Source organism: Anas platyrhynchos, chromosome 4, assembly GCF_047663525.1.
Source record: "Anas platyrhynchos isolate ZD024472 breed Pekin duck chromosome 4, IASCAAS_PekinDuck_T2T, whole genome shotgun sequence".
Classification (NCBI taxonomy): Eukaryota; Metazoa; Chordata; class Aves; order Anseriformes; family Anatidae; genus Anas; species Anas platyrhynchos.
Window position 1 is genome coordinate 3,882,546 of NC_092590.1, and position 14,241 is coordinate 3,896,786.

Here is a 14,241-nt window from a genome sequence, read left to right on the forward strand (position 1 = left end):
CCCAGCACTGGGCTATCTGTGCTGCTGAGCCCCCTGCACAGCACATCTCAGTCACCTTCCTGCTCCCCCCTCACCTGTGAGCTGGTTTCAAGCTCCATTGCACTCTGCCATGGCTCCACCAGGGAAGGGACAGTACCAATATGAACATTCAACATTTCTTCTAAAACCAGCCAATACGGATAGCCACACAAACACTGGGTCTAGGGATAGCATTGACTTAACTAATGTATACTGCACAAGGCAGGGTTTTCTCCAATATTCTGGAGCATTAAGCTGCTTTGATGAATTGCAAAGTGTATTTTATGATTTTTCTTAAAAATATTTTCTTTAAACTGTTCAATACAGTGATCAGGATAGTAATGGCTAGCTATTTTCAGCCTTGGCAAAGGTTTTCTATTATAATTCCTTGTCATCTGTTGCTTGTAATTTTCCATAAGTTTCACCTCTCAGGCTGAGATTTTCCAGCCCTGAGGTCTGCCCCAAACCAGAGTTTTTTGGAAAGCTGAAGGAACTTTCCCTTCAGTTCAGCAGTGCAAGTTTAACAAAGGTCCCTTAGACCAGCGCAGTAAAACTCTCCTCGTTGAAACCAAAACCAACACACGTTCTGGTACCTATTGCTACAATCAGGATGCAGAAACAGGACAAAAGAATTATTCAGGCTAAATAAGACTGTTAGATACAGTAGACTAAATTCTTCCATGGTGTCAGCTATGGTGAGCTCCCCACCGCCAATGGGATTACACTGCTTTACACCCAGGCTGAGCCAAGCCTGCTCTCTTCCTGTGAGTGCACAGCTCAGGCTCTCCCTTGTCACTCCATACCGTTCCAAGATCTGGCAGGCTGTCCCTTTGAAGTATTTAATCCTCAGTGAGATCCCCCGCTGCAAGTTCAGGACGTTTCAGTGCCACACAGGCTGCTGCTGCTCCAGGCAGGGCTCGGTGAACACCCCCCAGCCCTGGCGCTGCATCCCTCCCGAGGCACCCTCGCTCCTCTCTTCCCACTGCCACACAACCGCTCAGGCTGGGGAGGGTGAGCCCTCCCAACTGGAAGGTCTCCAGGCGTCTGTGTCTTCCCCCTTCCCTTGTGCGTGCTGGAAGGCAGCCACGTTGCACAAGGAGCAGCCCCTGCACCCTCACGTATCTCTGAGGTCTTCATTTGCGCTCCTGGAAGCAGTCAGGCTCCTGCAGCACCAGGCACCCGGCCCACACAGGTCCTTCTCCAGCTCCAGCAGCCAGTTCTGCTTCCCTCTCCCCAGGGCTACAGGATCACCTTCTGGTGACATCTGGCCACCACTTCTGCAGGTTCTTTTGCCTCGGGCAAAGAGATCAAGAGCCGCGGGTGCCAGCCTGCCAAACATGGTGAGCGGGCACCCAGCGCTCACACAGCCCAGGCCTGCTTCCACCCTTGTGCTCCCTGCTCCCAGGTCAGACCTCTCCCCCGTCTCTCCAAAGACATGCACAGAGACAGATAAAAGCACAGAGACATTCAAAGAGACAGATAAAAGTACCTACAAATGGTAAGAGGATGAATCCTTTTGGTTCTGAAACAGACTCCAGGCCTTAAATTCCTTAGCAGATATATATATTTTTTCTTTTAAAAAAAGTTCTCCTGTTAGCACTTATTCAAGTGAAAATCACCACCTTGCTAAGTTTAGAGAAATGGGCTCTTTACAGCTAATTAATTATCTGCCCGTTAAACTCAAGCATTCACCTAAACATGTGTTTGCCCTGTGGGAAAAGTGTGCCTTTTTCACACCTCTCATTATAAACCAGGCAGAAATACAGGCTGACGACAGATGAAGGTAAAAACCACCTGCTCTTATTCAACAAGATCTATCACGACAGCAACCCCTTCTAACAAACCTGTTGATTAAATAGAAAAAAAGGATCCTATGGAATTATTTATTGCAATCAGATAAAGCACAAAGAACACACAAAACAACAAACAAAAGCTACCAGGAAACATCCCAAGATTCACAAAATGGACTAGTTGCTTTCTCAGCAGATCTGATCCGTGCTTCTGAACAAAAATCTTTGTCTTGTCACATGGAGAAAATGGTTCGCTTGCTTATACATATGGTATAATGATCCCACTTGACACCTTGAAAGGAAACTACAAAATTGCTGACACTGCTCAGCAATTTGCTCAGCTTTGGATTTTGATCTGAACTCTCCCTGGTTTGGGATGAAGATCAGTTTGAACACTGTTAAAAGTACTTACCTTGTTGACTCTGAGCAGTTTAACTTGCTCACAGATCAACTGCAAAGAAGAGGACGTTAATGGCAGCCAGGACAGTTTCCCACGCTTTAGACCTGATTTGCACTTCAAACTACCAAGACGAATGAAAACAGCAGGAGAGATCTCAAAATTTAATTTTTTATGCCTGTTTCTTCTCCCTTCCCCTGCAAGTCCCTGGGTATTTGGCCCATAGAAAGACTGCAGTGTCAACTTTCATAATCTGAACTGGAAAAAGGTAACGAGTAATCAAAGCATCCCGTCCCTGTCCTTAGTGCACGTCCCGGGAGACTGCTGCTAAGCTCTCAGGAGCAGGCAGTGCTTTGGGCTGGAGAAGGGGTCAGCAGCCACCAGCTGACGCAAGAAGGGAACTGCAGCAACAGGAACGCTCACAGAGAAGCCACCTCCATCACTCTGGAGGTCTCGTTTGTGTTGTTTTTTTTTAGATAAACGATGGATATATAGGAGTGAGTGCATAAATAAAGCTGTTGAGGTGTCAGTGCCCTTATGAGAGGGAGTGTGTGTGCTGGAGAAAGTGGTCCAACCCCCCAAATCCCCTAGGGTGCAATGAATCCCCTAGGGTGCAATGAAACTGCATTAGTACTAACAGATTGCACAAGTCTGCTCTCTGCTCATAAATGAGGACCCTGATGCGGGTCTGTCAGCAACTGGTAAGCTGAAGGAGGACACAGCTACACAGAGCAGCTCCATCTCCCTCTATTAGAACATCAAACCCCAGTCCCATTGTCAAACTTCTCCAAGTACCATTTGTTCTTGGATTTCTTCCCACCACCAGAAACACCCTTTCCATATTTAAGAACAAGTCCTTCAGGACTGTTACAATTCCTAGATATGCTTGAAAAAACTTGAGTGCTGTATCTATGCTGTCCTTACATTTTAGCTACTAGCACAAGCAGTCTCTTAGGGCACTCTTCTACATAAGCTGTGCAAGCACGTCCTCCACATGTCACAGCTCTGGAACAGAGTTCAGCTATCGACCACAATGATTCTCCATTTTCCTTTTTATTCTTTTGCCATGATTCTCATTGTGCTGTTTGAGGTACCAGTTATGTTCCCAGAGATACCATCTGTGGAGTCAGATGCTGGGCTCAAGGGCCCGAGGCTTGCAAATTTCTGTCTTAACTCTGACTAGACTACAAATCTTCCTTTCCCCCACCCTTTTAAGCATCAGAGTCCATAACAAAGATCCTCCCTTAGAGGACTATACAGAAAAGGGGACACAATATACTTTTTTTTTTTTTTTTTTTTTTTTTTTTTAACTCTAAAGAGTGGAAGAAACAGAGAACCACCAGTGATCTCCCCTCCCTCCTTGCCACCTCAGAAACACGTTGTAGGCAACATTAACTTGTGAGTAACATAGACAGATGATTTGCTTAAACAGGATCTCTTGATCCTGAACCCAGGAACATCTGAGTTAATGGGAAGTAGTTAGCACAGAGGCTTGATGAAGTGCTTATGGCAGTTTATGCTGCCAGTATAAAAGAAGGTCATGCCATCTCCCATACAGCTAACGCTGCTATCAGGTAGAATAACAACACATTTAGGCTCAGACTGCTCACATTGCTGGAATGGAAGCAAAGAAGTTTTCATTACACCCACAGTAAAAAAAGCAAAAGTTTAAACAACTTGTTATTAGCTGCAGCATCTCCCCTTGATTGAAGCTAGTGCTTTGTTTAACCATCCACAGTCAGCTGAAACACCTGTGCACAGGCATGGCGCTTTGGCAGCAGCATGAGGTCTCTTGAGTCAGGTCTGATCTCCTGATCTTCTCCTCCTAAAAACAACACTGACCTGAGTAGCTTTCTGCAAGTCTCAGAGACTTAATGTACCTCATCTGTCAGTCTTTAAGACAAATAATACCAGGCTGAATTCAGGGAATCTCATGGGGCTTCAAAGTAGTTTGTAAAAGAGCATGGGACAGACCTAAATAAAATTTGCTTGCGGAAGTTGATGAATTTTGGCAATTCATCAAGGCCACCTCTTACACCATAAAATGCAGAAGTGATTGCTACTATTGTTTCTTCCATTTAAAATGCAGGGCATAAAGTGACATGTCTAAACATGCTAGTGAAGAGAGGATAAAGAAGTGATAATTTATTTTATGAAGAAAGTGGGAGACGCATTGCCACTGAAAGACTTAAGATCAAATAACTGTATGCCTGCTAAATGGAGTGGCTGAAATTCTGCACCACAGCACAACACAATTGATTTAAAATAATTTGGTCCAAGTGCTGCAAAAACTGCTAAACAGGCAGGGAATATAGCATTGGCTCTGAAAAACAGTTTTGGCTGAGGACTTTTTGGAGATGCACTGCTATCTATCAACAATACACAAATAAAGAAAAAAAGACACAACCTTTATAGAGTTGATGTGAAAAACAAAGTCCAGAAATTCAGCACAGTATTGAAATTCCAGGAGATTAAAAGCTCCCTGGTAGTCAATAAACGACAACTAGATACATTTCTTCTTAAAGATCTTCCCTGAACAGAAAATAAAAGCATTTCCAAAGTGAATGTTCACTGGACACAGTACATTTTCTCCCAGCTGTATTACCAAGGCAGAACAATTTTGCAAACACTTTGCAGCTTGCATGGCAAATGGAGACAATTTGTTTCCAAGGAACTGTGAGGAAAATAGTAATGACAGATGGACAACTGCCCTTCCTGGTTCTCTTCCCTCAGGAAAGGTGAGGCGATTTCTAAGGAGTCTTAAAAAATAAAATAAGGTGCCCTCTACCTTGTGTAGAACAGCTTATGTTGCTGGTTTATTCTTTACAAATAGTCACTATGGGTTGGCAGGGGACCAAAGGACTATGAATCTCACAGTTAGAATTCAGCAGTCGCCATCTAGAGGGCCTAAGATCATTTTGTTGGATTCCTGATCCAGGAAGAAAGTAGCCACCGACATGGCTAACAGCATAAAATGAATTCCCTCTCTCCTCTTCCCCTCACTATACGAAGCTCTACCCACCTTTTCATCTGCTCACAAGTGGCAACATTTGCCACTTCACACTGTTCGTTGCATGTCCATCATTTTCTTCAGATACCTGTTATACAGTGAAAGGAGACAAAAAGAATGTAAAGGGGGTTGAGAAATGGTGTGGCAACCCTGTTGTCTCCCAGTTCCCTTCCAACACAAACCATCTGCTCTCAGCATGCTAAATGCTAGCTTCCTAGCAAAGCATTAAACCAAATACACCGACCTCAAAAGACTAAATTGCTGCTTAGATTAGGGCTGATAGACTGCAAAAGTTCATGTAGTCCCTCCAGTTTCTGAAAAGAGGCTGGAATACGAAGCAGTCCATACAATGCTCCTTTCTTACACAGAAGACAATGACAACAAAATATGGAACTCCTCTGATTGAAGTCTGCCTGCAGTATAGGTAGTTCCTCTTCAGGTAGTTTTATTTTTTTCCAACATTCAGTTTATGATGCCACCAAATGCCTTTCTTGCATAAAGTGCTTCTCATGACTTGGAACACTATTTGTTTTTATTGACACAGGAAAGGTCAACACTTTATATCTGCACCTTGTCATCAGTGGTAGGCATAGAGAATGTCCTTTCTGTAGATAAAGGAATGGTTCAATAGCTATTTATGTCCATAAAACCTTTACGAACTTTTCTAGGCTGAAGAATGGGACGATCGTGTGGGGAGGGCTGCATCATCATCTCAAAGGAGTCTCCAGAATGCTGGTAACCAGCTCAACTTTGGGTGTAAAAGACGATGTCATTCAGAAAGTGGCACTTGACCCAAAAGATGTGGGGAAGTCTGCAATACGCACAGTTCATCTAGACTTGTAGCATGAATTAAGTAACAGCTGACATATCCAGAGGACAGCGGTTAGTATGTGCAACCAGTCCTCACTACCTAATCCAACCTGAAATGTAATTCAATTGATTTCTTCTCCCCCAAAATGACTCACTCCCAAAGTCAGCTCTCAGAAAACTTCACTGATGCAATTTGTTGGCTCTCCCAGAAAGCAAATATGCTTCTGCTGCTTGTCACTAGCACTGATTTTTCTCAGTGACAAAGTACTGTCTTCCAGCTTGGGTGAGTTATAACTTCTGCAGGTTCAAGTTAACAGAGAACTCAATTCTTTAGGACCTAGCATCCTATTCCCGATCATCCTTTCCACTTCTCCACTTATTTTCAAGTCTGAAAGGATCAACACTCACTCTAAAGAGCATTTAAGCACCACCCTCTCCCCATCAGAAACTAACATTCCCCTCCTCCTTGCTTGCAGAGCCCTCATCGTGAATGCTCTGCAAACCAGACATTTACAAATAACGTGTTCACAGTCCTCCACAAGGAGGAAAAGATACATCCACTGAATTGAATTCACGTCATCTTAACTACCAACGACAAAACTGGGCAAGGCATGCACTGAAATCAAAACTGCAGATTGGGCAGAGAGCTATTTACAGAAAAGAGCAAGCCACAAACACTTTGTAGAAGAGGTGGATTTAGCAAACAGACTTGAAGAGGTACACCAATGCAAAGACAACTCTTCTCCAACTTCCACTGCAAGTTTTTGTACTCTTTAAAAACTGGAAGGTGCATATATGGCTTGAAAGCACTGTCAGGCCAGTCATTATTCAGCTAGAGCCCCATAAGCACGCATAGAGACTGGAAGCAGCTAGAAGAAGGAATGGTAAAGAATTGAGGCAAAAAATTAAATGAGAGCAGTCGAAGCAGTAAGATTATTCCTGACTTGGAAGATGAAGATCTGGCAGGGGAATATGGCTTTGTTAAGGCTCATGAAGCCAGAAGGATTCAAACAGAAAAACGTCAATTACCCTGTGCTGTGTGAAAGGAAGTCCATTTTGGCAACCATGTTTTGGCAGATGGCAGTGGACAATGTGACACACAATGGATGTAGAGAGATTATTTTAGTCTGCTAGTCAAGATCTTGGCATGGACACAAGGTTTAACAGTGAATGATTAGAAGACCACAGGATGTATTAGCCTTAATTTTTTGAGACTGCTCCTGAAGAGACATGTGCCAGACTATGGCTTGTTCCTGCACTTTGGTTTGTTGGAGCCTAAGGGAAACACAGAAAAGCACTACTCTGTTGCCCTGGGTCTGTGATTCCATGCAAGTGCTTCACCATACACACCAAGCTGTCACTGTCCATACCTCTGAATACAACTCTCGGTGGGAGGTCCCCAGAAAAGAGCTTAGACTCACACAGCACAGTATAGATGGTAACAACATGGCTCAGCTACACCTGCAGTCCAAGGCAAGGCTCATGTGTGCTTCTACTGAAGCACAGTGCCCGGCCAGTTTTTCTGTATGAATTCCCAGCACCCATCTGTGACCTTGCTGAGAAGCAGCACAGAAATGGATCCACGGTTCACAGGGTGTCTGACAAAGAACCTCAATGAGAGCAGAAGGCCAAACTCACCACACAAAGTATATTCGTAGCACAGTTTGGTGCCGTGTGGGTGAGAGAGGGAATGCTGCCCAGGAGCCCTCAAGTTCATTGAAGCTGTTGAGAATGCCCACAGCTTTCACAGGACATCTTATTTTCACCGAGTTACCAATTTATCACATGCTTTACTTCCAACCACCAAATTAAAGACTTTTCAATGCAAGGTAGATGGTGGAAGAAGGGAACAGCTCATCAGACTTCTTGGGACTGCAGATTCTCTCATCAAACTTTTGTTACCTCCTGCTTCAAGGCAGCATATCGATACCAAAAGCAAATAATTTCTCAGAGCTTAAATTTGGTTTTCCCAGGTTTAACCTAATCTAATCTAATCCCATCCTAATACTAAGGCTGTGTGAGCAGAGGTTAATATAAAGAAGGCTCAATCAAGTATGTAACTCACCCATGGCTTTTGAAACAAATCCAAAAGCTGCCTCTCAGTCAGAAAGTCCGTTTGGCGTGAAGACTTTCAAAAAGTACATTTTCTGAACACATGGAAACAAAGATCAGAAGAATACTTTAATGCTGTTACAGGCAGTTGAGCAAGCCAGAAAAACAGAAAATGAAACTAAATCAACAGGGGAGCTGATGCCACACAGGCTATGCTCTGTGCAGGCTGCGAGCCTCCTCGCTCACACACACCGAAAAGAAGCCAATTATACCAAGACTTTACAGGCATTAAAAACATCAAGTGTATCAACAGTACTACTAATCCTGAACTAGAGGTAGCACAGCTTACTCTTGTCTACCTCATGGAAAGAAAGCTTGGAACATCATCACGTCTTTCCTCATCACATTCTTGCCTGAGATGCACGTATTGAGCCCCACTGCTGCCAGCAGCAATTTGTGACTGAACTTTGGACCACCGTTACCCTTCCCTCAGAACAAGGAAAACATCTCCATACTGCTGCTTGAGCCAGAAACACGCAGCAGAATACTCTCCCCCCATATTTCCAAGACAGATGTTATAGATATTTTCTACTCTTAGAAGACTATCTCTAATAATTTAACAGCACATACAGGTGCTGCCGTAAGTTCATCTTAGCTCCCGGTAATGACTGGCAAACCCAACCACCACCAAGTTCCTCATAATACTGGAAGAGGGTGAAGCCTGTGAAGGCTGCATAGCAGGAATCAAACCTCTCCTTTGCACGCACAGCTCAGGAGACATGCTATAAAGTGTCCCAGGTCTCTTACAGTCCACACACCAAGCTTCCCTTCAGAGGTCGGAGATAAAGTGTATGTGTGGCCTCTTCCCACGTGGCACTTCTCCTTGGTCCAACACTGCAGTCACAGCCAGAGCCATCTGTCTGAGGTCAAACTGCAAACCTGAGGCCACTTGCAGACCCAACCTGAGGTCATGCTCTCCTGCTCCAACCACTGGGTAGTGAATCCTCCAGTAGTGCTACATAAGCTTGCAGCACACGTCTTCTTCTACCCAAACGTGCTAAGTGAAAGGCGCATTAGAAGCTGTGTGGATTAAACGTGGTGGTGTTTTTTCTTTTTTTTTTCCTTTCTTCTGTGCAGAGACTCTGCTTATTAAACACCTCCTGCACTATTAAAACAGCTGCACACTGTGCAGCTTTGAGCGCAGAGGTCCCTGATTCATTTTCCTGTCACAGCTAAAGCCATGATGGTCAATGCTGGTTTGCAATAGTATGTTTTGAAAAATCACTTGCCATGAAAATACTCAGTTGAGAGCAGCACTTTTTTTCCAGTCATCTTTCACCCCTGCTTCTTCCCTCGTTTTTTATACAAGCATCAAAGGAGACCCAGCACAGGATTTCCATCAAAAGCACTGTATGTCTAAAAACTGAATCCAAAATACTTTAAAACCTTAACTCAAACACACTGGACGTGCATATTGCACTTTTTTCCCCAACAGCAATATCCAGTCATAGAAATTTAACCACAAACAAGAGAAAAAGACATTCTATTGGAAAGCTACACAGACTTTTAGAATTGCCTCAGCTTGGTATAGTTCACTCATTTGGTTTTTCTGCTTCCCGTTGTATTTACACAACTTCGTTAATATTTTCTTCATGCTATGTTTATTTAAAAGTTAGAAACTGCAAGACAGTTAAGCTCTAATGTAATAGTAAAAAAAAAAAGTGAAGATTATGTAAAACCAAACAGGTTGCATAATATTTCTTCTGAGCATTTTATGCATGCGTTCCTCAAGACAAATAGACAATGCCTCATTCCCCTTCCCTAGAAAGGAGTCTACAAAAAGTGTTCTTGCTGACTTTTCAAAGCATCTGAACCTACCTGTGAGGTACGCTGCATGCTGTTTCATAGCCCATCGGAATGTTTAAACTCTGTGTATGCCTTTTTGCAGCCCATACCTGCATGGCAAGAAGCAGGTCTGGAGGTAGTTGCAAGCACCGTCTCTGCTCTGGAGTTGCTGCTACAAGATTTGGTTGACGTGGCGCATTCAAAAGACTCCTCACCCTGGTGTGCACTTCACTGGAAGCCCAGCAAGGACTGAGTCTGCTCTTCAGCAGTGTTCCAAAGGGAACCTCGGCCCTGGTGGTGATGGAGATGCAGCCAGCAACTGTGGTATCATGCTATTGACAGCTGGCTGCTCTGAGTGTCTGGGGAAAGCAGGTGATGAAAAATTGACATGTTAGAAAGGGGGGGGATTGACAACTCCCCCACACATTCTACCTCTACATTGCACATAAGATGTCAGACAAAACGTGGGAGAGCAGACATAGAAGACAACCTGGGAGAAGACAAGGCTCAGGGGCAGGGGAATCTTAACCATGTGTTTAAGTCCCTGAAGGGAAGGTGCAGGAGACAGAGCCAGGCCCTTTCCAGTGGTGCCCAGGGACAGGGCAAGATGTAAAGGGCACATACAGGAGCATAGGAGGTTCCCTCTGACCATCAGGGAATAGTTTTGACTGTGCAGGTGGCAGAGAGCTGGCAGAGGCTGCCAGGGAGCTTGCGAGTCCCCCTCCCTTCAGACTTACAAGCACTGCCCAGATGCGGTCCTGGGTGGCCCTGCTGGAGGGGCTGGGACCAGAGAGACCCAGGGGTGCCTCCAGCTTCTGCACCTCTGGAATTGTGCGATGCGAAATGACTTCCCACTGAACATGCTGCTTCTGCATGGATATCCTGGGACTTTGCAGCCTGGGTTGTCAGAGTGCAGTGCATGCAGCATTAATTGCCAGGTAAGATGCATGGGGCAGTTCAAGGCTTACACTGCAGTTTACAAATTCTCAGTTGTTATAGTAGAAAGGAAAACTAAGTCACCCTAGGATCACTTGAGAGTTAGATAAAACATGTAAAACAAAAGGAAGCAGTTGAATGCATTTTTAAAAGCCAAAGAGGCAGGTCGAGGCAAAGTGAGAATCAGTCTGGCTTTTGGAGATTTCTTAACGGGACAGCAGGTTACCTGTCATTCCCAAAACACTACAAAGTAAAACAACATTTGTATATAAGTTTGACCTGTGGGCATGCAGGGGAAAACATCACCAGAAATGTCTCAGCCCTGCTTGTCTATGGAAAACAAGAGACAGCATAAGTGGCCAGTTCGGTGTCAGCCGCAGGTGCTGTGGTACATTTTGCAGTGAAACAAACACTCGTCCCCCTTCCAAGAATTCCTGTCTCAGTAGCATGATGACTGAATGCTAGGACATTACAAGTAGTAGAGAAAATCATGGGAAATTGGATTAACAGAGCTTTCCAAAGCTAAAAAAGAAAAACTAACAGACTGTACAAAACTAGCTTATGCATGAAACCAGTGCCTAAAGTGAATAAAATCTGTTAGTAAAGTAACCTGAAAACCTTTAAGAAATTAGAGTACACACGGATTTATTGAAACATTAACTAACAAGACCCGGGTCAAAAGTAGTCCAAAAATTTTTCTCTTAGGCATTTGGAGGAACAAAATATTCCCTGTTCAAAAGCAAAGCATTTGGTAAACAGACCTACTGTGACAAAAAGAAAACGTTTTGAAAATATTCATTTTCCAAGTCTTAGATGTCATTTCAGTTGTATTTTTGTGCACTTTTTATCTGATCTCAGAATTGTGCTTTTGGCTTCCTGAGCTCTCCTCTACTTGCAACTGCAAGAGGCTGTTAGCCGTCTCTGCCAGGTATGCTGTTCTGCCTACTCTTGCTGAGAAGCTAAACATTTACTTCAACACTGTAAATGAGAATGGTTTCAAAGGGCATTAGCACTCTCCAACAGTGTGTCAGCATGCCAGGACATTTTGTACCTCTCAAAGGTAGATGCATCACACAGATAACGCTGTCAGCAGCGTCCCAGTACTGCCCACAAGGAACCAGTGCCTCCACAGTGCTCCTTACAGGATGGTTAGCAGGGAGCTGGGGCTAAAGGCTCAAGGCTGACCAGCACTCCACAGCTCCCACAGCCACTTTGCCCACAGAGTGCTCAGGATTGGCGATGCCAGGAGGAACATCGGATGCTTCAGCCAGGCAGCCCTGCCAGCAGCCAGAGCAGTCGGCACTGCTCACGAGGCATGGACGGAGTGGTACGTGTCTGCTACAGAACCCAAGGGGCAAGGTGTGGACTGTCAGTAACTGATCTGGAAGGCTTTCTGAGCAGGTACGACACCATAAAGCTGCAGCAGTAAAGTTCATGTTCCACAGTTAACCCCAGAGGCTGCCAAAAGCACGAGTTCAACAATGAAACCGTCAAGTGCTGAGGGAATCTTTGCCAGTCGCTGCAGAGGCTTTCTGCACAGCCCAAGGTGCCAGCCACACTCTGTAATGTGATCTAATCTCATCAGGCTTTACGGAGAGTTCAGTTTACAATTCCCCCAGTCTATTCCATTTATCACTGAGTGACTTCACCTAAAAAGAATCCGAAAAAAAACACACCCAGCCTGTATTTTGGTGTAGTTCTCTTCCCTTCTTTTTTTTTTCCCTCCTAGAAATTGCCGCCCAAAGTGAATACTTGCAGTGTTTCTGTTCCATAAACAGCTCCGTGCTTAGCAGCGGGCAGCAGCCAGGTTCAGTCCTCTCTCTGATCCTGTGTTTACACGGAGCTGTAGGTGGACTTAGACCATCTTCCATATTTGGGATCTGCTCAGAGCTGAGTGACCTCAGGGCAATCCACCAATGCTCCATCCATCTCCTAGGGCTGCAGAGGGGCCCTCTGAGCAAGCGGAACACAGCCAGAATGTGCTCCGCTGCCTCTCCCCCTGGCAGGGGCTGCCCCGGCCGGGGGCTCCTGTTCTGCCTGCACACAGCATCTGTGCCCCACGTCTGCACAGAGCCACAAGCACCCTGACTGTACCAGCCCCAGGAAAACAGCAAGTGCAGGGCTGCACAGCCTGGAGCAATGCAAGCCTCCCCTGAGGCCCATGGATTCGAGGCATCTGTGGGGCCATCGGGACGCAGCAGGTCTGGAAGGGGCACCCGCCTGCCAAAGTGTGCACCGTGGTGGGTGCGCTGAGCACAGAGGGGCTGTGGATCAGGCAGCCCCACAGAAACTGGCTGATGGGCCCCATGAGAACAGCGCTACTGAAATCATACATCATGAAAATCTGCCTTAGCGAATGCTGAAACAGGAACAACAGGAAGAAAGCAAGAGGAGCCCAATGAGGCACCAAAAGCTGTTAATAAAGACAGAAGAAGAAATTTCTGGTTAATCAACATCGAGGTCACCGTCTTGTGGAATAAATTTCATATACAGTGAATAACTCACACAGGGCGATGGCACGTTTAGCATCAACTCTTGCCAAAGATTTGTTTGCTTAATGACTTTTCTCTTCTTTTTCAGGCCAGCCACCTCTGACAGCAGAGAGCTTGTTAAAAGAGCTAAATGCCATTGAAAATGTGCTGCTAATCCTACTCATCAACAAACGTTAACCACGAAGTGATAATAAAGAGAAGAAAGAAAAGATGTGGCTCCAATCGGGATTACGCCTGGTAAATGCAGAGACCCCCATCACTCTCTGACAAGCAGCTCTCATACTGTTTCTCCAAATATATGTCACCATGCCTGATTTTGCAAAAGTGCTTTGATGTTCTTTTGCAGACGGATATGCTGCACTTTTCCTTTGGCTTGTACAAACAAAGACAGGCATTTTAGTTTTCACGGCAAATACTGTCAGATGTTTTATGTGCAGCAATGAAAATTAAGTAAATCTTTGGTATTACAAGTCTTCCTCACTTGAAACAGGCTTGGCTTAGCTACTGGTGAATGTGAGAAAAAATACATAATTTTGTTCTAGACAAATACGTTTACAGATGTTCATAATGTTTTGAATAACTCAGTACTCACCGACTTTAATGATCTCTGTGGAATCTGTTGGGAAGCAATAGTTGTGGAAACGAGCACATCAAACTGGCCTTGAGCTCTTCCCAGATTCTGACCTTTTCTGCACACACACCCTCTCACTCTACATCATCTCATGGATCAATGTAATTCCATCATGTTGCAGGCAACTATTCCGCTCTCATTTGAAGCTTGCTGCTTAAATTTCATGTCGAAGGAGCATGCTAGCCTTCAAAAGCTTGCCTGTTCCTCCAAACACACTGCTTTCAATGAAAAGAACAAAAATTCATGTCTACAAAAAGTCA

General features: G+C 44.8%; 2 long non-coding RNA genes across 5 annotated transcripts in view; one reads left to right on the forward strand and one right to left on the reverse strand.

Annotated features, from left to right (window-relative positions):
• LOC140002387 (uncharacterized) overlaps positions 1–14,241 on the reverse strand; it is a 108,227-nt gene that overhangs the window by 28,838 nt on the left and 65,148 nt on the right. The window lies entirely within an intron of this gene.
• LOC119716927 (uncharacterized) lies at positions 12,051–13,897 on the forward strand. 2 transcript variants are annotated; one of them, XR_005265744.2, is made up of 2 exons: positions 12,051–12,185; positions 13,439–13,897. It is a non-coding gene; the product is annotated as an uncharacterized lncRNA (long non-coding RNA). The 2 variants fall into 2 exon arrangements; XR_011808677.1 differs by having other exon boundaries at positions 12,122–12,259.